Raw genomic sequence first — 26,345 nt, 5'->3', positions numbered from 1 at the left:
AACTTATATATAATTGTTAAAAATCACCTAAACAGGGGCGTCTGGCTGGCTCGGCTGGTAGAACATGTGACTCTTGGTCTTGGGGTCGTATGTTTGAGCACCACATTGGGTTCAGAGATAACTTAAAAATGAAAAAATCTTTTAAAAAAATCACCTAAACATAGGATAAAAACCTAGAAAGAGCTATATCGAAGTATTAAGAGTAGTCTATGTTTAGAAAATAGCACTATGAATGATTCCTTTCCTTTTTCTACTTCAATGTATTTTTTTAATTTCCTCACAGAAAAAATTCCCATTTTGTGAGTATAAAATATTTTTATAATGGCAAGTAAATATTTAATTATTTAGCTACTATGACTTCTTTATCCAGTTTAATGTTTGTATAATAAAACGATACTCAAAAACACCAACCAAGATTCTTAAACATTAAATTAAGCAAACTCCAAGTATTTAAAATATCTTGATCTTAACACCCTCCCCCCAGCAAGGAAGATAGTAGAGTAGGAGGATCCTAAGTTAACTCAATTTAACTAAGTTAACCTCATCCTAAGGATAAAACTTAGGCATACAATCCTAAGGATAACACCCACATGAGTGTAAATAACCCAGAAAACCACCAAAGACTGGCAGAATAGACTTTCCACAGCTAAATATAGAGAAGAGTCCACACTGAAGAGAATAGGGAGGGCGGAAGATGCAGTGGGGAGCTAAATAGACCCATGAGACTATCTGCTAGAGGCAAGGATGCCATGGGTGTGGAGAAGGGACAGAAACAGACCCTCATGCCAAGCACCCCAGGCACAAGAAACCCTCATGGGGAAGAAGAATCCTCATCTGGCTTTGAAAACATAATAATTTTGCGAGTTCTCACAATCAGTGGGGCTTAACACTTGGAACTTTAAAACCAGTGGGCTCAGCTCTAGAAAAGCCAAAAGGCATAAGAAACTGAGTCCCAGCCCTTAAAGTTATAGCATAGAAGAAGCAGAGTGAAAGATGCCTGGGGTATAGAGAAGAGATTTGTTTACTAATCTCAGAGCTCAGATGCTAGGAGCCTTCTCCAGGAACAAAAGAGGTGGAGAGTGCAATTTGCCTGCCTACCCCCCAACCTAGATACTCAGACACCTGAGAGGACACCCGCAGACGATAATACTCTCCACCTAGCTTGTATTTCCTGCAGATCTGCCCCTTCCAATATGCCCTTTGCCAGAACCTATACCCCCTAAAGGGCGCAGCACCACTCCAAAGGGATTCCAGTCCCAGGGAAAAGGGAGATAAGCTCACATCCATCAGGCTGAAGCCAGAGTGAAATAAAACTAAAGTTTCTCAGGGGACAACACAGGGAAAACACCTAGCAGTTCGGTGCTACTGCATCTTTAGCAAATGCCTGGTGTGACTCAACTCAAGCCCAAGGCAGCCCCAGACTGGCCCCATAACAATACAGGGACCAAACCCTGCCCACAATGGCAGAGAGAATCATTGCAGACAACTGAAAGGAAAGTGGCCCAGCCACAACAGTAGAGCAGAGGCAGCACCCATACGAGTCATCCCTGAAGCACCAAGTTCTGGTGAACAGGTGACATGACACTGGAGGGCACTACAGGACCTCTTCGTCATACAGTTGCTACTTTCTAGAGTAGGAGACATAGCTGACCTTCCTAACACAGAAACAGACACAAGAGTTCATCAAAATAAGGAGACAGAAAATATGTCTTGAGTGAAAAAACAGGAAAAAAGATCACAGCAAGATAGCTAAATGAAACAGAGATAAGTAATATAGTTGATAGAGAATTTAAAGTAATTATCAAAAAGATACCCATTGCACTCAAGAGTGGAAGACCTCAGGGAGATTCTCAACAGACAGAAACACAAAAAAGAGCAAACAACAAACATAAAGAACCAATCAATCAGAGAGGAAGAACTCAGTAACTGAAATTTAAAATATACTAGAGGGAATAAAAAGTAAATTAGAGGAAGCAGAAGAACAGATCAGTGAACTGAAGGTCAAAGTAATGAAAAGCAATCAAGCTGAACAGAAGAGAGAAGAAATAATAACAAAATATGAAAATATGGGGTTCCTAGGTGGCTCAGTGGGTTAAAGCCCTTGTCTTCAGCTCAGGTCATGATCCCGGGGTCCTGGGATGGAGCCCTACATCATCGGGCTCTTTGCTCAGCAGGGAGCCTGCTTCCCCCTCTCTCTCTCTGCCTACTTGTGATCTCTGTCAAATAAATAAGTAACATCTTTAAAAAAAAAGAATTTAAAAAAAATGAAAATAGAGTAAGGAAATGCAGTGACCCCATCAGGGGTTAGAACATTCACATTAAAGGAATCCCAGAAGGAGAAAATAGAGAAAAGGGGGACAGAAAATTTATTCAAAAAATAATAGTTAGAAAAAAAAATAGTTGAAAACTTCCCGAGTCTGGGGAAAGAAACAGAAATCCAGATGCAGGAGACCCAGAAAGCTCCCAACACAATCAACCCAAAGAAGTTCCACACCAAGACACATAATAAATAAAATGGCAAAGAGTAGATATAAAGAAATAATTATAAAAGCAGCAAGAGAGAAAAGAAAACAGTTACATACAAGGGAAACCCTGTAAGGCTATAAGCTGATTTTTTAGCAGAAACTTTACAAGCCAGAAGAGGGTGGCATGCTATATATTCAAAGTGTTGAAAGAAAAAGAAAAACCTGCAACCAAGAATACTCTATCTAGCCAGGCTATCATTCAGAATACAAGGAGAGATAAAGAGTTTCCCAAACAAACAGAAGCCAAAGGAATTAATCACCAGGAAACCAGCCTTACAAGAAATGTTAAAGAGTACTTGCTGAATGGAAAGACCATAAATGAGATTAAGAAATACAGGAAGTATAGAAGTAGTAAAGTTCAGCATAGCAATAAAAATCACAGGGATTCACAAAATGAAAGGATGAAAAGTATGATACCATATACCTAAAACATGGGAGGGGCAGACATTTAGTGCTTTTAGAATAAGTTCAAACTTAAGCAATCAACTTAATACAGACTGCTACATGCATAAGATGTCCTATATAAAACTAATGGTAAACACAAATAAAAAACCAGTAACAGATATACCCAAGACCAAGAAGAGAATCCAAATATATTACTGAAGAAAGACAGCAAACTGTGAGAGAAGAGAGCAGGAAAAGAAAGGAATAGAGAAGAACTACAAAAACAACCATAAAACAAGAAACAAAATGGCAATAAATACAATAAATAAATAGGTACAATAAATACCTAGCAATAAATACTATAAATGTAAATGGACTAAATGCTCTAGTCAAAAGATACAGGGTGCTGGAATGGATGAAAAAGTAAGACCGATCTATATGCTGTCTACAAGATGCTCATTTCAGACCTAATGACATCTGCAGACTGGAAGTGAAAGAGTGGAAAACCATCTATCATGTAAATGTAAGTGAAAAGAAAGCCAAGGTAGCAATACTTATATTGAACAAAATAGACTTTAAAACAAAGACTGTAATAAGAGACCAAAGACACTATTTAATTATAAAGGGAACAATCCAACAAGAAGACAAAACAACTGTAAATATTTATGCATCCAATACAGGAGCACCCAAATATATAAAGCACCTAATAACAAACATAAAGGAAGTAATGAATGATAATACAATAACAGTAGGGGACTGTATTACCACACTGACATCAATGGAGAGATAACTTGAACAGAAAATCAACCTGGAAACAGTGGCTTTGAATGACACATTGGACCAGACGGATCTAATACATATATTCAGAACTTTACATCCTAAAACAGCAGAATACAGATTCTTCTCAAGTGCACATGGAACATTCTCTAGAACACATCATCTACTAGGCCACAAAATAATTCAATAAATGAAAAAAGTCTGAAGTCATACTATGCATCTTTTCCAATGAAAATGCTATGAAAACAGAAATCAAGTACAATAAAAAAAATCAGGAAAAAACATAAATACATGGAAGTTGAATAAAATGTTACTAAACAATGAATGGGTCAACCATGAAATCAAAGAGGAAATCAAAAAGTATATGGAGACAAATGAAAATACAATGATTAAAAATCTTTGGGATGTAGCAAAAGCTGTTCTAAGGGGGAAGTTTATAACAATGTAGGCCTACCTCAAGAAGAAAAATCTCAATCTAAGTTTACACCAAAAGGAATTCTCAGATACTGTTTGTGTAAGAGCAAACAAAACCCAAAATCAGTAGAAAGAAGGAAATAATAAAGACTAGAGCAGAAATAAACAAAATAGAAAAAAAAAAATAGAACAGATCAATGAGACCAAGAGCTGATTCTTTCAAAAGATCAGCAAAGTTGACAAACCTTTTGTAAGGTTCATTTAAAAAAGAGAGAGAGAGAAAGAGAGAAGACTCATATAAATAAAATCAGAAGTTAAAGATGAAAAATAACCAGCACCACACAATTACAAAGGATAAATACTGTTAAATATTTAATAAAATAGTATGAAAAATTTTATGCTAAAAACTGGGCAACCTAGAAGAGATGAATAAATTAATAGAAATACATAACCTCCCACACTGAAACAGGAAAAAATAGAAAATTTGAACAGGTTATTTACCGGCAATGAAATTGAGTAAACAACAAAAAAATTACTAGCAAACAAAAGTCCAGGACCTGGTATCTCCACGGATGAATTCTACCAAACATTTAAAGAAGAGTTAATACCAATTCTTCTCAAATTATTCCAAAAAATTAAAGAGGAAGGAAACATTCTAAATTCATTCTATGAGGCCAGCATTACCCTGACACTAAAACCAAAGACACAACAAAATAAGAGAAATACAGGGAAGTATCTTGATGAACACAGATGCAAAATCCTCAACAAAATATTAGCAAACTGAACCCAAACATACATTTAAAAAATTATTTACCATGATCAAGTGGGATTTATTCCAGGGATGCAAGCCTGGTTCAATATTTACAAATCAATCAACATGACACATCATATCAATAAGAGAAAGAATAAAAACCACATGAGCAAGTATCTGATCAAGTATGACATCAATTCATGATAAAACGCTTCAACAAAGTAGGTCTAGAGGGAACATACTGCAACATAATAAAGGCCATATATGAAAAACCCACAGCTAACATCACACTCACTGGTGAAAAACTGAGAGCTTTTCCCCTAAGATCAGGAACAAGACAAGGATGTCCACTTTCACCACTTTTATTCAACATAGTACTGGAAGTCCTAGTCACAGCAATCAGAGAGGAAAAAAATAAAAGACATCCAAGTTAAGGAAAAAGCAAAACTTTGACTCTTTGCAGATGACATGACCCTATATATATAATTGCTGAATCACTATATTGTACACCTGAAGCTAACATTGTATGTTAACTATACGGGAATTAAATAATTTTGTATGTTAACTATACGGGAATTAAAAAAATTATTTGTAAGAACAAAGCTAATTAAGTAAATACATCTCATGTAAGCATCAGTAATCAACAAAGCATTAGGTTATACCTATGCTGACGTACTTTTACAACCTTTACTTAGGTCAAATGGATTTTTTTTTTTTTAAGATTTTATTTATTTATTTGACAGAGAGAAATCACAAGTAGGCAGTGTTAGGGTCCGTGATCAAAGGAACGAGACTGATACAAAGCGAAGGTCAAGCAAAACTTTATTTCGTGCCAAGCATCAGGAATCAAACTACCGGTCAGAGCTACCTCTTACGAAAAGGCGGTGACGATGAACCCAACAAGGTCACTTCCAAGAAGGCCACTCTGGACGAGGCCGCTCTAGATGACGTTGCTGCTCCGCAGATGAGGCCGCTCCATGATTGGAGCTGTTCCCAAGAAGAGGCCACTCCCAAGACAAGGCCACTGCTCAATGAAGTTGCTCCCCGGACAAGGCCGCTCCCAAGAAGAGGCTGTTCTGGACAAGACCATTTCCTGGATGAGGCCACTCCCAATGATGAAGAAGCAACAATGACAAGGAGGACAACCCAGATGACACAGACTCTGCTCCCCACGATGCTACTCTGACCAGGCTTCCACCGGGAGGAAGCCACCACTGCGGACAAGGCCACTTGTGGTTCAGGGTGGCGAGGCATTTTGCAGCGAGGCTGCTGGTGTCTAGGGGCCGTTGGCATCTCAGGGCTGCTCACACCTCCAGACCGCTGGCATCTAGGGGCTGCAGGTGTCAGGACCGACTGCTGGCATCTAGGGTCTGTAGGCATCAGGACCGCAGGCGTCGAGGGACCGCTGACAACTGGACCGCAGATGTCTCAGGACCGCAGGCGTCGAGGGACCGCTGACAACTGGACTGCTGGGCCGCCGCTGGAGGCTGGAGGCTGGAGGCGGCGGCGCTCGGGGCCGCCGCCGGAGGCTGTGGGCGGTGGTGCTCGGGGCTGCTGCCGGAGGCTGGAAGCTGCAGGCGGCGGCGCTCGGGGCCGCCGCCGGAGGCTGCAGGCGACGGCGCTCGGGGCCGCCGCTGGAGGCTGGACCGCCAAACGCGGTTATAGCTCTTACAAGAGCTGTTACAGCTCTTCTATACACCGTTGACTCCCCTGCTCTTCTGCGACTTCCACCGCTCTCCGCTCCACTTCACCGCTCTCCGCCGACTTCACCGCTCTTCGCTCCACTCTCTGCGGACTCGGCTCCACCGCTCTCCTGCAGCAGCCCCGGCTCTCCTGCAGCAGTCCCGGCTCTCCTGCAGCAGCCCCCCTTTGACAGCCTGGCAGAGTAACCTTTATGGCGGTGGTTAAGCCCCGCCCCTACACAGGTGGCCAATTGAATTCCAATTTTCCCAGTGGATATACATACGGCTTACTGATTGGATGACTCCACTCAGTCTGCCCCACCCTTACAGGCAGAGAGGCAGGCAGAGAGAGAGAGAGGGAAGCAGGCTCCCTGCTGAGCAGAGAGCCCGATGCGGGACTCGATCCCAGGACTCTGAGATCATGACCTGAGCCGAAGGCAGCGGCTTAACCCACTGAGCCACCCAGGCGCCCCCAAATGAATTTTTTTTTTAAGAGGGAGAGAGTAGGGGTAGGTGGGGGTAGAGTAGCAGGAGAGAGAACTTTAAGCAGGCTCTATGCCTACCATGGAGCCTGATTCAGGGCTCTATCTCACAATCCTGAGATTGTGACCTCAACTTAGATCAAGAGTCACATTTAAGCAATTGAGCCACCAAGGCGCCCCTCAGATGGATATTTATTTATTTTTAAAAGATTTTATTTATTTATTTGACAGAGATCACAAGTAGGCAGAGAGGCAGGAGGGGGTGGGCAGAAGCAGTCTCCCTGCTGAGCAGAGAGCCCAATGGAGGGCTCCATCCCAGGACCCTGAGATCATGACCTGAGCTGAAGGCAGAGGCTTAACCCACTAAGCCACCCAGGAGCCCCTCAGATGGATATTTAAAAACAAACACAGAACAAGACATCCTCAAAAAAATCAGACTTTATTCAAAAGAATGAACATAATTATAATTAGGTTACAATAAATGTTATGATTCAATGCTCTTTAAGAAGACCATCAGAAAAACTTTCAAACTTTGAATGAAAGTATCTAAACTGAATTTTATTATCATGTTGCTCTTTATAAATTCTGACTAATTAGTAAACTATTGCCCTAAAAATAATTTAAATTTAAGTGAAACACTACTGAAAACAGAATTTATTCTTTTGGTTAAATAAATCAGCATACAAGTTCATGTATGAACTATCAAAATATATCAAATGGCACCCATTTCTTACATAAACATAGTCGCAAAATTTTATCTTACTTACTTTAAAAGTGGCCGAATAAACTGCTTTAAAATAATCCAGATGGGGTGAAGTGGGGGTATGGATTAAACTGGACTGGCCATATGTGGATCACTGTGGAGCTGAGGGATAAGTAAACTGGGTATGGGCGTATTTTACTATACTCTCTAATATAGGCTTATTTGAAAATTTCCAAGTGCCCCAATGAAATCTTCCTCTTGTCTTCATGTAATAATTCAACAGGTAAGGGACACCTGGGAGGTGCAGTTGGTTAAGTGTCGCACTCTTAGCTTTGGCTCAGATCATGATCTCAGGAGTCATGAGATGAAGCCCCACATCAGGCTTCCCACCCAGTGTGGAGTCCGCTTGAGGTTCCCTCTCCCTTGCCCTCTGCCCCTCCCACTCATGCTCACTTCCTCTCTAAATATTTTTTTACAGATTTTATTTATTTATTCAACAGACAAAGATCATAAGTAGGCAGAGAAGCAGGCAGAGAGAGGAGGAAGCAGGCTCCCTGCGGAGCAGAGAGCCTTACGTGGGGGCCGATCCCAGGACCCTGGGATTATGACCTGAGCTGAAAGCAGAGGCTTTAACCCACTGAACCACCCAGGCACCCCTCTCTCTAAATATTTAAAAAACAAAATAGAATAAAAATAATTCAACAGGTGAAACAGCCAATGAAAATCAATTTTAGTTTACTTTAGCAACTGGTTCTAACCACATTAAACATCTGAGAGGAAGACAATGACTTATTCTTTCCTTAAATTACATCAGGCCTAACTCATTACTTTTGGGTATTAATTTCAAAGATTTTTATGAGGTGGTAACTGAAGCAAAACAGTACACAAATGAGTTGCAACCACAACTTTTGAGAGCAGTGAAGTAGAATCAAGAAGAAAAAACATTAAAGGAAAATAAGGTAAGTTTTTCAAGGAAAGAAGAAACACTGTATGTTGTAAACCAAAGTACTACTAGTATAATAACAAATCAAGGTAACTGTAGCAAGAGACTAATATGAAATTTAGCACTGAATTAAAAAAAAAGGATGAAAAAGTTAATTTTTTAGTTTATTGTAATTAAAAAGCCCTGAAATTATCAAAACCATATATATATATTTTTTTAAGATTTTATTTATTTATTTGACAAAGAGAGAGAGAGCACACAAGTAGGCAGATAGACAGGTGGGGGAGGGGGAGCAGACTCCCTGTTGAGCAGAGCCCGATAAGGGGCTTGATACCAGGACCCTAAAATCATGACCTGAGCCGAAGGCAGAGGCTTACCCCACTGAGCCACCCAGACACCCCTGAACTACTTATATTTTTAACTTAGGTCAAAATACACTTAAAGAAACTAGATTAATAAAAAATTATTTAGAAATCCCAACTTATTTCAGAAAATCTAAGATTTGATAGTTAAAAAAAGCAAACTGTTGATTTAGTACATGAAAGTGCTAAATAAATACTCAGATAACCAGTAAAGTGCTAAAATAATGCACCAATGATCTCTGAACATAAATTTGAATATTTTCATGAAATATAATATTTATATTATCCTAAATATGACCATAAATGTTTGCCAAAAGTACTCATAAGACACTGAGGGGTTTTTCCATTCATAATAAAAAACAGGTCTTGAGATTTCTGGGGTAGAAGCACAATATTAACACAAACTTTAAATGTTCTTTTCACAGAAGAAGAAAAACTAGTAAATATGTAGTTAAAAGAAAATCTTGTAGAACCATTTTCCCCCTGAAATAGAACAGCTAAACCATTCATTATATGAGCAAGGAAATACACCAAGACAACAATTTTACTTCCTTGATGTTTAAAGTTAGATTTCTTCCCTGCCAGAAACAAAAATAAATATTTATACAGGGACCACCGTTATGCATAGCAACTTGTAGGAGTGGCGGGAATGACCATGCTGCTTTGCAACCATGCGGGTAACAAATATTTACATGACTATGAGCTCCCAGGGAGAATTTTTTATACTCTGTTATTTCGTTAGTGGCAGAGCGCTCAACATAAACAAATGTTCTAACTTATCCTCACAGTACATCATTTCAACCCTACAAATGTTGTTCAAACCAAACCAAAACAGCAAAAAGAGAATCGGAAATTCCCCATAAGAGGGAAGTAATCTCTTTCTTTAAACTTCTATAGCATTGCCCTTCTCAAAGTACTTATCTCCCACCTTCATTTCTGTTCCTGTTCTTCTTCCACAGTTTAAGGAGAAAAACTATTATTGTTATCTAAAATGTCAACATGCCTTATACTTTGCTAAATTTACAAAGAATTTTAATGATAACTTAGTATGGTACAATGGAAAGAAAACCTCAGTAATCCTTAACCTTTCCAGAACCATCAATCCCTCTGAGAACCTCTGAAAGTTATGGACATTTCTTCTATGAAAACTGTACACTTACAATTTTGCATATAATTTTGAAGATCCTCTAAAGCCTTTAAAGGATCCATTGACCCCAGTTAACAATTCCTGGTACAGGAAATCTTGCAGAATGAAGAACAGGATGGTGAAAACAGACTTAAGATCTAAAACAGTATATATAAGCAATTAACAATCTGATAATGAAATTAAGAAAACAATTCCATTTACAATACCAAAAAGAATAAAACATTTACAAATAAATTTAACAAAAGTGTAAGACTCGAACTCTGACAACTGCAAAATATTGTTGAAAGAAATTAAAGAAAAATCTAAATAAAAGGAAAGACATTCACGTTCATGAATCAGAAGAGTTAACACTGTTAAGATGGTAAGACCTCCCAAATTGATCTACTCTACAGATCCAGTGCAATCCCTTTCAGAATCCCAGCTGGCAACACCAAAGACACAATCATGAACAAAAAAATGGAGAAGTTGGACCTCATTAAAATTAAAAGCTTCTGCTCTGCGGGCTCCTGGCTGGCTCAGTCAAAACACCATGTGACTCTTGATCTTGGGGTCATTAGTTCGAGCCTCACATGAGGTGTAGAGATTACTTAAATAAATTTTTTAAAACAAATTAAAGAAACAAAATCAGAAACAAAAAAACCAGTCTGATCTGCAAAATACACTGTCAAGGGAATGGGAAGACAAGCCACAGACTGATATTTGCAAAAGACATAAAGGATTGTTATCCAAAATATACAAAGAACTTTTAAAACTCAATGGTAAGAAAATGGATAATTCTATCTAAAAGTGGGCAAAAGACACAGGCATCTACCAAAGATGATATATAGATGGCAAATAAAGCATATGAAAAGATGGTCAATATCATGCTGGTAGAGAAATGCAAATTAAAATAACGAGACTCGGGGCACCTGGGTATCTCAGTGGGTTAAGCCTCTGCCTTCAGCTCAGGTCATGATCCCGGAGTCCTGGGATCGAGTCCCGCATCGGGCTCTCTGCTCAGCAGGGGGCCTGCTTCTCTCTCTCTCTCTCTCTCCCTCTGTCTGCCTCTCTGCCTACTAATGATCGCTGTCAAATAGATAAATAAAATCTTTTAAAAAATAAAATAATGAGACTCTGGGTGCCTTGTGACTCAGTCGGTTAAGCATCCAATTTTCAATCTCAGCTCAGGTCCTGATCTCAGGGTTGTGAGTTCAAGCTCTGTGTTGGGCCACACACTGGCCATGGAGCCTACTTAAAATAAATAAAACAAAATAATGAGACACCAATATATACCTGTCAGAATGGCAGAATTCCAAAACGCTGAGATCACTAGGATTGACAAGGATGTAGAGCCACTTTGGAAGATGGTTTGGCAGTTCCTTACAAATGTAAACATACCCTTAGATATGATCTAGCAGTTGTGCTTCTTGGTATTTATCATAAGCTGAGAATTTATGTCCAAACAAAAATCTGCACATGGATGTTTGTAGCAACTTTATTGTTAACTTCCAAAACTTAGGAGCAATCAAGATGTCCCTCAACAGTAGAATGGACAAATTATAGTACAACTATACAATGGAATATAAATCAGCAATAAAAAGAAATTATCTATTAAACCACAGAAAGACACGGGAAAACCTGAAATGCATATTGCTAAGTGAAAGAAAGCAGCCTGGAAAGGCCATATACTATATAATTCCAATTATACAACATACTAGAAACAAAACTATAGAGATAGTAAGAGAGATTAGTGGTTGCCAGAGGCTGGGGAGGGGTAGGAGGAAGGGGAAGGAAGAGAGGATCAGGTGGAAGCACAGGGGATTTTTAGGGCAATGAAACTACTCTGCTATACTATAATAGCAGATATATGAGATTTTGCATCTGTCAAAACCCAAAGACCCATACAACACAAAGAATGAACCCTAAAGTAAGCCCTAAGGATGTTGGTTAATAAGAGTGTGTCAGTACCGGTTCATCACCTGTAACGAATATACCAACTAATGCAGGATGTTAATAATTGGGGAAAACAGTAGGTGTGTCTAGGGAAAAGGGTATACAAGATCTTTCTGCACTTTCTGCTCAATTTTTCTATAAATCTAAAACTAAAAAGTCAAGTCTATTATTTAAAAAAAAATCCTTGGATGGTTTTTTTGCAGAAATTAACAAGCTGATTTTAAAATTCATATGGTAATACATGGGATCCAAAATAGTCAAAACAATCTTTGAATAGAACAAAATTGGAAAACTCTTATTTCCTGATTTCAAATTATACCACAACCCTATGGTAATCAAGACAAAATGGTACCTACATAAAGATAAAACACACAAATCAGTGGAATAGATGTGAAAGTTCAGAAATAAACTCTTATCCTTTTGGTATAATTATTTTCAACAAGGGTGCCAAAAATAATTCCATAGGGAAAAAACAGTCTCCTCAAAAAATGGTCCTGAAATAACTGGCAATCCATGCACAAAAGAATGAAGTTAGACACACAAAAATTAACTCAAAAAATCATAGGCCTAAATATAAGAACTAAAACTATATAATTAATAGAGGAAAATAAACAAGTAGATCTTTCTGACCTTGAATTAAGCTAATAGTTTCCTAGCCAAAACAACCAAATGCACATGCAACAAAAGAAAAAACAGATAAATTAGACTGTATCAAAGTTTAAAATTTTTGTACTGCAAATGATATCATCAGGAAAGTAAAAAGATAATCCACAGAATGAGAGAAATAATTTGCAACTCAAATTTTTGATAGGTGATTTGTACCCATAATATATATAAAGAATGCTTGTAACTCAACAATGAAAAGACAAACAAGGCAATTTAAAAATGGGCATATAGACTACTGGGCATTTACCCTGAAGATGCAAACATAGTGATCTGAAGGGGCACGTGCACCCGAATGTTTATAGCAGCAATGTCCACAACAGCCAAACTATGGAAAGAACCTAGATGTCCATCAAAAGTTGAATGGATAAAGAAGAGATGGTATATATACACACACACACATACACACACACACACACACACACACAATGGAATACTATGCAGCCATCAAAAACACGAAATCTTGCCATTTGCAATGACATGGATGGAGCTAGAGGGTATTATGCTAAGCAAAATACATCATTCAGAGAAAGACAATTATCATATGATTTCCCTGATATGAAGAATTTGAGAGGCAGGGTTGGTGGGGGGGGGTTGTGGGAAGAAGGGAGGGAAAAAATGAAAAAGATAGGACTGCAGAGAGATAAACCATAAAAGACTCTTAATCTCAGCAAACAAACTGAGGGCTGGGGGAAGTTGAGGGTAGGGACAGGGTAGCTGGGTTATGGACATTGGGGAGGGTATGTACTATGGTGAGTGATGTGAATTGTGTAAGACTGATAATTCACAGACCTGTACCCCTGAAACAAATAATACACTTTATGTTAATAAAAATAAATAAGTAAATAAAAATGGGCATGTGGGATGCCTGGGTGGCTCAGTCTGTTAAGCATTTGCCTTTGGCTCAGGTCATGAGCCATGCACCCTGGGATTAAGTCCCACATTGGGCTCTTGCTCAGTGGGAAGCCTGCTTTTCCCTCTGCCTGGGACTTCCTCTGCTTGTGCTCTCTCTCGCACTCTCTCTCTCTCTCTCTGATAAATAAATAAATAAATAAATAAATAAAGGGCATAGGTTCACTAGAACCCTCACACACTGCTGCTGGGAATGTATGAAGTCATTAGCAGTTTCTCAAAATGTTAAACAAAGAAAATACGGCCTAATAATTCCACTCCTCAGTATATACCCAGAAGAAATGAAAATATACATCCACATTAAAAACTTGTACATGAAAACTCATAGTAGCATTATTCGCCACAGCCAAAAAGTAAAAACAATCCAAATATTCATCAACTGATTAACAGATGAACTAAATGTGGTGTATCTACACTGTGGAATACTATTTGACCATAAAATAATGAAGTGCTGATACTTACTATAACATGGATGAATTATCCATGTAAAAGAAGCCAGATATAAAAGACACATATCATATGATCCCACTCATATTAAATGTCCAAAACAGGCATACAGAAAGACAGAAAGTAGATTAGTGGTTGCCTAGGGGTTGGGAAGAAGGAATGGGGAGTGACTACTAATGGGCATGAATTTTCTTTTTAGGGTGATCAAATGTTCTAAAATTAGATTGTGGTGATGGTTGTATAACTCTGTGAATACATTAGAAACCAGTGAATCACACATTTAAATGGGTGCAATTTACAGTATTAGAATTATATTTCAAAAAAGCTGTTTTAAAAAAAACAAAGACTTAGAGACTCTATCTTAAAATTACACTAACAAGAGTTCCAGGAAAAAGGAGTGGATGTTACATATAAACATAATAATAAAGGGGAATATCCCAATCTTGAGCTCAAAACAAACCTCCTGTTTCCTAAAAGAGTTTTATAAGGTGCTCATCACAATGTCCACACCAAGGATCAGGAGATGAAACTAAAGGTTTCCAGAGAAAAGGAAGAAACAAAATCATCTACAGAGAATAAAAAACAGAATGGCATCAGACTTCTTACTAGCAATATAGAATGCCAGCGGCATAAAGGCAGCTAGGAAATGTCTTCAAAGTTCCCAGGGGAAATAATGTAACAATTCTATATTCAGACAAATCACCAAACAGGTATAAATAAAATGAGAATAAATGTGTTTTGAAGAGATATAGCACCTACAACATTTCCTCCCAGTATTGCCTCTGTTAGAAGGTAGTCATTGGCATGTTACAATAAAAAGAATAAATCAAGAAAGAACAAGATATGGATTCAAAGAAATAGTGGAGCCAACTTAGGAAGTAAGTGTGGATGCAATACAGGGCAGCTTGCCTCACGCCTAGAGAGAATCAGTTAAGTCTAGAAACAGCAACGTAGGAGGCTCCCTTGTGAGGGAAAAACAGACTAAGAATTTAAAACAACTTAAGATGTTAATGACTGAGGATGGAAAAATCAAGAAAGACAATTAGAAACTCAAGAAAAACAAAGTCATTCAAGGAAGGAAATGTAATCATAGTATCCTGCGTGACCATTCAGTTGATAATACTTATACATTACAGAATAAACATGGCTTATTGTCAATTTTAGAATATATCTGTAAATAAATCATGGAAGATTCGAACTAGTTACAAAACAAAGAACTAAGGTTAATAATATTTATGGTTATAGCACTCACATGCTAGCAACTGATCTAGGTACTCTTTATCTAATCCTCACAATATCCCTACACAGTAGGTATGGTTATTATCACTATTTCACAGATGAGGAATTTGAGGCACTGAAACATTAGCTCTCTTGACTAAGGTCAGGTAGCTTGTACAACACAGAACTGGTTTCAAATTCAGGCAGTCTGGTTTCAGAGTTCATGCTCTTATGTCTTATACTAAGTGCCTTCAGAATATAGATGTTATCAAGCTTGATGATATAAAAGTTAAAGTATAGGTCACATCCCATTCCCCATAAACTTTGAGACAGCCATCAGAAGTCACTCCAAAAGCAGAAAATTTCTGAGGGTAGTATTCACAGATGCAAAAAAACCCCAAAACTGATTCCCTTGCTTTCCGCAATACTTAATGTGGCGATAAATGGGAGTCACATGCACAGTTCTTAAAAATTATACTCTGTCTAATGCTAAATAAATAAATACAATTTTAAAAGAAAAAAGGAGGTCTACTGATATCCTTCTCTTACAGCAGGAATCAAGAGATAGTGGGTTTTAAAAAAATATTTCATTTATTTATTTGAGAGAGAGCACAAGCAGATGGGAGAGGCAGAGGGAGAAGTAGGCTTCCTGATAAGCAGGGAGCCCAACCCAAGACTCCTTCCCAGGATCCTGGGATCAGGGCCTGAGTGGAAGGCAGACACACTTAAGTGACTGAACCACCCTGGCGCCCCAAGAGATAGTGCTTTTTAAAGATTTTATTTATTTATTTGACAGAGATCTCAAGTAGGCAGAGAGGCAGGCAGAAACAGAGAGGAGGATGCAGGCTCCCTGCTGAGCAGAAAGCCCAATGTGGGGCTTGATCCCAGGACCCTGAGATCATGACCTGAGCCAAAGGCAGAGACTTAATCCACTGAGCCACCCAGGCGTCCAAAGAGATACTGTTTTTAAATGCTATGACAGAACAGAAAGGTTTAAGTACATTGTAGAAACTGAAAAGAGAGAGAACCATGAAAGAAACTAAAAACAGGGTTTTTAGCAGGGTAGGAGTGTGCGGAGGAAAGAATGGTAAGTAAGTCATGTCCTAACCTAATATAACAGAAAGGCAGTTTAGATACATAATCTAGAAATGGAAGTTAAAAAGCAGTAGTAGAAGCATATTATTTAACCGTATGGCTAAAAAAAGCAACAACAGTAAAAGAAGTAAAAGTGGAAGCTATTACTTGGAAGATTAAAAGTAGTTCAACCTGAATAACAAAATGAAGAGTAGAGAGAATTACTCAAGGGATTATTTTTCACTATGTATCTTTCCAACAATTTGACTTTTTTTTTTAAGATGTAATTTATTTATTAAAGACCACAAGTGGGGGGGGTGAGGCAGAGGGAGAAGCAGACTCACCCCTGAGCTGGGAGCCCAGATGTGGGGCTTGATCCCAGAACCCTGAGCTCATGACCTGAGCCAAAGGCAGCTGCTTCAGCAACTGAGCCATCCAGGCTCACACAATTTGACTTTTTTAAAAAGAGTCCTGTAAGAACTACACAGTCAAAAAACAAATAACAAAACGGGAATAAGTACGTACCTATCAATAATTTCTTTAAATGCAATCGGACTAAATGCTTCAGTCAAAAGACAAAGGACTGAATGTACTAAAAAACAAGACGCATCTACATGCTGTTTATAAGAGACTTATGTCAGACCTAAAGACACATAAAGACTGAACATGAAGGTACAAAAACACATTCACCATGCCAGTGAAAATGAAGAAAACAAAACAAAACCTGGAGTAGCAATACCTGTATCAGACAAAACAGATTTTATTTATTTATTTATTTATTTTTTAAAGAGTTGAAGGATTTTTTTTTAAAAGATTTTTTTTTTTTTAATTTGACAGAGAGAGATCACAAGTAGGCAGAGAGGCAGGCAGAGAGAGAGAGAGGAGGAAGCCGGCTCCCTGCTGAGCAGAGAGCCCGATATGGGACTCGACCCCAGTACCCTGAGATCATGACCTGAGCCGAAGGCAACGGCTTAACCCACTGAGCCACCCAGGCGCCCGACAAAACAGATTTTAAAACAAAGACTGTAGAGGGGCACCTGGGCGGCTCAGTGGGTTGAGCCCCTGACTTGTGGTTTTGGCTCAGGTCATGATCTCAGGGTTGTGAGATCAAGCTCTGTGTGGGGCTCTATGCTCAGCACAGGGTCTGCCTGAAAGTCTCTCCCCCTCCCTCCGCCCCTCCTCCTGCTTGCGCTCACGCGCTCTCTCTCTCAAATAAATTAATTTTTTTAAAAAGACTGTAGCAAGAGACAAAGAGTACTACACAATGACAAAGGGATCAATCAAACAAGATGTTATAACAATTAAAATATCTATGTACCTGACGCACGAAGAGGAGTACCTAACACACGAAGCAAATATTAACAGACATAAAGGGAGAAACTGATAGCAATACAATAATAATAGGGACTTTAAATCCCACTTACATCAATGAATAGATCATCCAGACAGAAAATCAATAAGGAGGGGCACCTGGGTGGCTCAGTCAGTTAACTGTCTGCCTTCAGCTCAGGTCATGATTCTGGTGTCCTGGGATTGAGCCCCATGTTGGGCTCTCTCTCTCTGCTTCTCCTTCTACCCCTCCCCTGACTTGTGTGCTCTCGCTCTCAAATAAATAAATAAAATCTTTTTAAAAAAGAAAAAAAAAAAAAGAAAAGAAAAGAAAGTAAGAAAGCTGGGGCGCTTGGGTGGCTCAGTTAAGTATCTGCCTTTGGCTCAGGTCCTGGTCCCAGATTCCTGGCATCGAGGTCCACATCAAGCTCCCTTCTCAGTACGAAGCCTGCTTCTCCCTCTCCCACTCCCCCTGCTTGTGTTCCCTCTCTCACTGTATCTCTCTTTATCAAATAAATAAAATCTAAAAGAAATAAGGAAGGAAGGAAGGGAAGGAGGGAAGAAATAAATCAACAAGGGACAGTGGCTTTGAACAGTACATTAGACCAGAAGGACCTAACAGACATACATAGAACCCTCCAACCAAAAACAGCAAAATATACCTTCTTTCCAAGTATACAATCTCCAGAAGAGATTACATGTTAGGCCATAAGACAAATATCAATAAATTTAAAAAGACTGAAATCATATGGAACACCTTTTCCAACCACAATGAAAACTAGAAATCAATCATAAGAAATAATTCTGGAGGGCACCTGGGTGGCTCAGTGGGTTAAGCCGCTGCCTTCGGCTCAGGTCATGATCTCAGGGTCCTGGGATCGAGTCCCATATCGGGCTCTTGGCTCAGCAGGGAGCCTGCTTCCCTCTCTCTCTCTCTCTGCCTGCCTCTCCATCTACTTGTGATTTCTCTCTCTCTGTCAAATAAATAAATAAAATCTTTAAAAAAAAAAAAAAAGATTTAAAAAAAAAAAAAAAAGAAAGAATTCTGTAAAAACCACAAACACATGGAAGCTAAATAACATGCTATCAAACAACAGATGGGTCAACCATAAAATCAAAGAGGAAATAAAAAAATACATGAAGACAAATGGAAATGAAAATACAACAGTCCAAAATCTTTGGGATGCAGCAAAAGCAGTTCAAAAAGGGAAGTTTATAGCAGTATAGCTCTATCACAGGAAACCAAAAAATCTAAATAAACAACCTAACCTTACAACTAAAGGAGATTAAAAAAAAAGACAAAGCCTGAACCTAGAAAAAGGAAGGAAACAATAAAGATTAGAGCAGAAATAAATAAAATGGAGAGAAAAAGCATAATAGAAAACATCAATGAAACCAAGAGGTGGTTCTTCAAAATAAAAATATCTTCAAGATAAAATAGATAAACATTTAGTCATACTCATCAAGAAAAAAAAAAATAGGGAGGGCTCAAATAAAATCAGAAATAAAGGAGGATAAATAACCAACACCAGAAAAATATAAAGCATTATAGTATCTTGAAAACTTGTATGCCAACAAATTGGACAACTTGAAAAGAAACTGATAATTGTCTATAAATGTACAATCTTCCAAAACTGAATCAGGAAGAAATAGAAAAATTGAACAGACCTATTACTATAAAAGAAATTGAAATAGTAAACAAAAAAACTCCCAATGAACAAACGTTCAGGACCAGTCAGCTTCATAAGGGAATTTTACCAAGCATTTAAAGAAACACTGGGGCTCCTGGATGGTTCAGTCAGTTAATCATCTGACTTCAGATCAGGTCATGATCTCGGGCTCCCCACTCAGCAGGGAGTCTGCTTGAAGATTCTCTCCCTCTGCATACCCACTCCCTCTTAGATTTAAAAAAAAAAAAAAATCTAAAGAAAAAGTAAAGAAGTGTTAATACCTATTCTTCTCAAACTACTCCAAAAAACAAAAGAAGGAAAACTTCCAAATTTATTCTATGAGGCCAGTATCACCCTGGTATCAAAACCAGAGTCACCACAAAAAAAGAGAACTACAGGCCAATATTTCTAATGAACATAGATGCAAAAATCCTCAACAAAATACTAGCAAACCAAATTCAACAGTACATTAAAAAACTAATTTATCACAGTCAAGTGGGATTTAGTCCAAGGATGCATGGGTAGATCAGTATTAGCAAATTAATCAACATGATACATCACATCAACACGAGGAAGGTTAAAAGCAATATGATTACTTCAGTAGATGCAGAAAAACCACTGGACAAAGAACATTCATGATAAAACTCCAGAAAGTGGGTTTAGAGAGAACATGCTCCAATGTAAAAGGAGCCACATATGAAAAATCCCACAGCTAACATCATACTCAATGATGAAAAATTGAAAGCTTTTCCTCTAAGATCAGGAACAAAACAAGGAGGTCCACTCATTACTTTTGTTCAACATGATACTGGAAGTCCTACCTGCAGCAATCAGACAAGAAAAATAAATAAAGGCATCCAAATTGGTAAAGAAGAAGTAAAACACACTCTTCGCAGATGGCATGATACTATATATAAGAAAAACTAAAGACTTCACCAAAAAACTTCTAGAACTGATAAATGAATTCTATAAAGTTGCAGGAGGCAAAATTAATAAACAGAAATCTACTGCATTTCTGTACACCAATAATAAAGTAGCAGAAAGTAAGAAAATAACGCCATTTACAGTTGCACAAAATGATAGCTAAGAATAAATTTCACCCAAGCAGGTGAGGAACCTATACTCTTAAAACTATAATACACTAATGAAAGAAATTGAAGACAATACAAAGAAAGGGAAAGACATACCATGCTCATGGAACAAATATTGTTAAAATGTCTATACTGCCCAAAGTAATTTTACATTTAAAACAACCCCTATCAAAATATCCACGGCATTTTTCACAGAACTAGAACAAATAATACTAAAATCTGTATAGAACTACAAAAGATCCTGAATAGCCAAAGCAATCTTGAGAAAGCAAAGCTGGCAGGCACAATTCCAGACTTAATGTTATATTACAAAGCTGTAGCAATCAAAACAATATTGTGTTGGCACAAAAACAGACACATGCATCAATGAAAGAGAAGAGAGCCCAGAAAGAAACCCACATCTATATGGTCAATTAGTCCATGACAAAGAAGGCAAGAATATGCAATGGGGAAAAGACAGTTCCTTGGACACAGTGTTGGAAAAACTGGACAGCTACATGTGAATGAAATTGGACCACTTTCTTATACCGAAAATAAAAATAAACTCAAAAGGATGAAAGGTCTAAAAATTACACCTGAAGCCATAAACTCATAAACAGGCAATAACAGCTTGGACATTGGTCTTAGCAATATTTTTCTAGATATTTCTCCTGAGGCAAGGGAAACAAAAGCAAACTAGTGGGACTACACCAAAATAAAAAGTTTTTGTACAGTGCAAGAAAACATCAAAAAAAAAAAAAAAGGAACTTAGTGAATGGGAAAAGATATTTCCAAATAATATATCTGATAAAGGGTTAGTATCCAAAACATAAAGAACTTATACAACTCAACACCAAAAAAACAAATAATCAAATTAAAAATGGGCAGAGGACCCGAAAAGACATTTTTCTAAAGAAGACATACAGATGGCCAACAGACACATGAGATGACGTTCAACATGACTAATCATCAGGAAACTACAAATCAAAACCACAATGAGGTATCCCTTCATACCAGTCTGAAAGGCTAACATCAAAAAGACAAGGAATAACAAGTGTTGGCAAGGATGTGGAAAAAAAGGAACCATCATGCACTGTTGGTGGGAATGTAAGTTAGTGCAACCACCGTAGGAAACTGTATGGAGGTAACTCAAAAAATTAAAAATAGGGACGCCTGGGTGGCGCAGTTGGTTGAACGACTGCCTCCGGCTCAGGGCGTGATCCTGGAGTCCCGGGATCGAGTCCCACATCAGGCTCCCAGCTCCATGGGGAGTCTGCTTCGCTCTCTGACCTTCTCCTCACTCATTCTCTCTCTCACTGTCTCTCTCTCTCAAATAAATAAAATAAAATCTTTTAAAAAAAAAATTAAAAATAGAAATACATATGATACCATATAATCCAAATACCCAAAGAATAGGAATACACTAATTTGAAAAGATACATGCTATGTTTCTTACAGCATTACTTATAATAGCCAAGATACAGAAGCAACCCAAGTGTCAATAAATAGATGAATGGATAAAGAATAGTGTATACATGCACACATGCACATACACACACACACACACACATACACACACACACACACACGAAGGAGTATTACTCAGCCATAAAAAAGAATGAGATCTTGCCATTTATGATAACATGGACAGACCTAGAAGGTATTATGCTATATGAAAAGAGTCAAACAGAGAAAACAAATACCATACACTTTCACTTATATGTGGAACATTAAAAATAAGACAAATAAACATTCTTAAATATAGAAAATGAACTAATGGCTGTGGGGGAGGAGGGATGGGAAAAATACATAATGGAGATTAAGAGGCATATTTATAAACTTCCAGGTATAAAATAAGTAAGCCACAGAGATGGAAAATACTGTGTAGGGAATATAGTCAATAATACTGTAATAACAGGAGTGCCTAGGTGGCTCAGTTGGTTAAGCATCTGCCTTTGCTCAGGTCATGATCCCAGGGTCCTGAGATGGAGCCCTGAATCAAACTCCTTGCTCAGTGGGGAGTCTGTTTCTCCCGTTCCCTCTGTCCCTCCTCTCTTCTTGTGCGCGCGCGTGCTCTCTCTATCTCTCTCAAATAAATAAAATAAAATCTTAACAAAAATAATACTGGTAACTACACTTATACATACATACTTATGTATGTATGCATATTTGTGTATATATGTATGTATTTATGTATATATGTATGTATACATACAAAAATAATACACGGTAACTACACTTAATCATAGTGAGCACTGAGTAATGTTTAGAATTGTCAAATCAACATGCTGTTGAACTTGAAACTAATGTAACATTGTATGTCAATTATACTTCAATTAAAAAAAGAGAAATGCCTTTCTTACTCTAATTTTTAAAAAGGAGAATATTTAACATATAATAGTTGGTTTCTTTCGTTACAACTACATAAAACTAGAAGGAAACTTTGAGATCACCTAGCTAGCCAATCTATTTTACACTAAATGTGTATATATTTTCCAAAAATGTCCATGCCATTTTATGCCACACGCTCTTTTTATGCTCCTCCATCAGAAGTAGGCCTATGTTCCCTCTACCTAAATCCAGGTGGACCTATGACTATGGTGCAAGTAGTATTTAACCTCTAAGGTGAGACCATAAAAGGCAATACATATTCCTCTAGTGCTTTCATGAATCTTGGGAGCCCTGAGCCAGTATGTATGTTATCTAGCTAGTCTTTTTTTTTTTTTTTTTTTTTTAGAGAGAGAGAGGAAAGCAGGCTCTCCGCTCAGCAGAGAGCCCGATGCGGGACTCGATCCCAGGACCTTGGGATCATGACCCGAGCCGAAGGCAGCGGCCCAACCCACTGAGCCACCCAGGCGCCCTGTTATCTAGCTAGTCTTAAACCAGGACACCAGAGGGGTCATCTAGAGAGATGACTGAGAAAGTTAGTGAGTGAGAGAGAGACGGACAGAATGAGAGAGCTGAGGAATCTTTCTAGCCCAGGTGTTAGACTCATCAGTGAGCCTTCAGATTTGTGAGATCCAGTACAATACCCAGTAGTCACATGTAACTATTTACATTTCAATTAATTAAAACCAAATTAAATTTAAAAATCTATTTTCAATCACACAAGTCATATTTCAAGTGCTCAATAGCCTTATGGGACTAGTTTCTACTGCACTGGACAGGGCAGATGTAGACTGTTTCTATCATTATAGAAAGTTCTAGGGAATGGTGCTGCTTCAGATAACTCCAGGCCTCCGCCTTCAGGTTGCCCTAGTGCTGTGTGGTGCAGAGATGGGTTACTTACCAGGCCCTACGTAATGCAAATTCATGGGCAAAATCAACGTTGGTTTCAGCCACTGATTTTTGGGATGATTACATAGCCATAGTAAAAGGAATTCAAGGAAAATAAAGGTCTGAATGTGAAATAATCTGCTGGAGTTTTGGAGACCACAAAATCAGTCAAATGATGGAACGAATCATATTTTACTTCAATGTCCAATAAGTGTTTATGACTAAATGAATAAGAAAATCCCCAATTCTTGAACCCACAATAATTTTAGCTTCAAATACTCTGCCACTATGCACCAGAAGTATTGTCTCTACCACTCCAGAAAAATATTTGATGATTCCTGGTTCTGAAGGAACAAAAGGAACCTTAAAAAATGTTAGCATCACTGAATTAATGGTAAAGAAAACAAGTTCTAGCTTCTTTCCAATGAATTCAGTAAAGTCACCATTTAACAGGTAAAGGTCACTCAATTTTCCAGTTTTTACACTCAAAATAGTTTTTACTTTCTGAACTACTGTATATTACATATATTTAAAATTAATTAACTAATATTGTAAAAGGTTCTATTTATTTACTTGAGTTGGAGTGCACACAAGTCGGGGGGGAGGGGCAGAGGGACAAGCAGACTCCCCACTGAGTGGGGAATGGGATGCAGGGCATAATCCCAGAACTCTGAGATCAAGACCTGAGCTGAAGGCAGATGTTTAACCAACTGAGCCACCTACATATTTTTAAATTTAAAAGCAAAAGAAACAAACTGAAAACCTTTGAGGGTATTCACCAATATTAACCAAAAGCTATCTTTTAAAATACTCCTTTACCAAGCAAATTATTTTAATAAAATCCAATTTTTTAATTACTTGAACTAATGGAAATTATAGATTTGGAGTAAAAAATAATGTGAGATTTAAGTGAAATTCTACCTGAACATGAACGTAGCAATTGTTTTGATACTTTTTTTTTTAATAATAATGAAGCTACACTGAAGCAGTGTGGGAAGTGGCGCAGATTCCCCATCAGCCCAGAGCACAAAGCTAGACTTCATGTACTGACTACAGAATTTTATTTTATTTTATTTTATTTTTTTTGACTACAGAATTTTTTGCCAGCATGAGCCTAAGCAGACTTGCTATAACAAGATTTCCAGGTATAAAATTAGAGGGTATTTAAGATTACTGAAAATTCTTTTAAAGATTATTTGCTTTTTGGGGTTTTTTTTGGTTTTTTTAGTAATCGCTACTAAAAAGCCCCAGTGTGGGACTCGAACTCACAACCCTGAGATCAAGTGTCTCATGGTCTTCCAATGGAAACAGCCAGGCACCCCTTAAATTGAGAATGGCTGTGTTTTAGAGTTCTTATCTTTTAAGATATAGATATTAGAATTATGATAAAACAGTGTCAGGAATTTGCCTAAAATTAAGACATAGCTGGGGTGGGCAGTGTAGAGGAAGAGAGGTGAAACATAGGTAGGCCTGAGTTAATGACTGCTGGGATTGTCCTTCATTATACTCCTCCTTTCTATTTATGCCTAAAAAATGTCCACGGTGAAAAAAATAAAAACAAATCAACCAACATACTTGTCTATTTCAATGTTTTGGTGTGATAGGCAAAGTCAAGGGTAAAGAGAGTATGAGATAATGGCAAACTACACTCAGATAAAGGCCAGGCTTCCTAGGATCTCAACTATTAATGAGAAGGACCAAAATGTTCCAAATAAATACAAAATGCCTCAAATCTATAAAAATCATTATCACTTATAGTACATACATAAAACTGCTCCATGTGGGAATTAGAGCTGACTCATACCTTACACAGAATTCTATTATGTGTGGTTACCAGATTTCTTAGCCAACAGCCAAAAATTAAAAGGGAGGCTAATAAATACAGACAACACACAAAGGCACAAGACTGCTGATGGTCTTACAGGATGAGAAAAAAGAGAACGGCTATATAAGATGTGAAGTTCACCACTAATTAACACAACTTTATGGAGTAATAACCAGTATGGTTAGTGGGAAGGCCACAGGCTCCTTTAATGGAGTTAAAGACTGTGTTCTACAGTCACTTACTAGCTATAGGAACCTAACCAAATTACTTAACCTCACTTTTTTCTCCAGAAAAATAAGAGTGGTATCTACATCACGAGGCTCATCCAGATGACTGAAAGAGAGATACTGTCAAGTATTTTGAAAGCAGGTTCTCCACAATCGCAGTCAACAATGTGCCTGCAACCTTGTGAAAGACCGGGCGCTGGAACTACCCATTTCAACTGCTCCTAGACTCCCAACCCCCAGACACTGCATGACATGTTTATGGCATTAAGTTGCTACATTTGGGATAACCTGTTGCACAGAATAGACACTATTACTTTATATAAGCGAAGGATTATTATTTGACTAGCTAAATTTTTCCCTAAATACATTAATTGAGCTTCTTTGGTATATAAACTAGATAATACAAGGAAACCCTTTATCCGAATGGAGCGCTCATCACTTTGTAATGGCATATTTATGAAGCTGGATATTATTTTCAGCACCAAACTTCTTGAATCTGACCTTGGGAATATGCAAGAAAACTATGGAGGTA

General features: G+C 38.0%; 1 protein-coding gene across 4 annotated transcripts in view; it reads right to left on the bottom strand.

Moving 5' to 3' along the window:
* TWSG1 (twisted gastrulation BMP signaling modulator 1) overlaps positions 1-26,345 on the bottom strand; it is a 68,038-nt gene that overhangs the window by 39,514 nt on the left and 2,179 nt on the right. The window lies entirely within an intron of this gene.

The sequence above is a fragment of the Neovison vison genome, chromosome 3, assembly GCF_020171115.1.
Source record: "Neovison vison isolate M4711 chromosome 3, ASM_NN_V1, whole genome shotgun sequence".
Lineage (NCBI taxonomy): Eukaryota > Metazoa > Chordata > Mammalia > Carnivora > Mustelidae > Neogale > Neogale vison.
The sequence above is the reverse complement of the archived record's forward strand: the minus strand, read 5'-3'. Positions and strand labels throughout refer to the sequence as shown.